The sequence below is a fragment of the Tupaia chinensis genome, unplaced genomic scaffold (genome assembly GCF_000334495.1).
Source record: "Tupaia chinensis unplaced genomic scaffold, TupChi_1.0 Scaffold000207_1, whole genome shotgun sequence".
Classification (NCBI taxonomy): domain Eukaryota; kingdom Metazoa; phylum Chordata; class Mammalia; order Scandentia; family Tupaiidae; genus Tupaia; species Tupaia belangeri.
Genome location: NW_006159682.1, coordinates 3322474 through 3322841, shown reverse-complemented (window position 1 = coordinate 3322841; position 368 = coordinate 3322474). Strand labels below are relative to the sequence as shown.

Sequence of the window (368 nt, the reverse complement as noted above, 5' to 3'; positions counted from 1 at the left end):
TGTTCCTGAAAGCCCCGCTCTGCCAATCGGCTGCTCTCGCCTGGGCGCGGAAAAGGGAGGGAGGGGGAAAAGGGGGACGAGGGGCGGATGAAGGGGGTTTGGAAGCGCGCTGCCACTCGCAAAGTCAGACCCGAGCAATCACAGCCGGAGCGCGATTCGAGTAGGGAGGGGGAAAGGGCTGAGAGATTCAATTGCAGTAATAATAACAACAATAGCATTGCAGGGGAAAAATGCATTGACTAGAAGTCGCGTTGTGGGCAGGGCTGCATTGCTTCAACAATCACGCTGCAAAACAAATAGCGTTGCCACAAAACTGCATTGCAAAGGAGAGGTGAGGGTGTGAGAGAATGAAAGGGGGGGGGGGGGTT

At 55.4% G+C, this 368-nt stretch overlaps 1 protein-coding gene across 2 annotated transcripts in view; it reads right to left on the bottom strand.

Annotated features, from left to right (window-relative positions):
* AGBL4 (AGBL carboxypeptidase 4) overlaps window positions 1-368 on the bottom strand; it is a 1284896-nt gene that overhangs the window by 313647 nt on the left and 970881 nt on the right. The gene's annotated exons all lie outside the window — the stretch shown is intronic.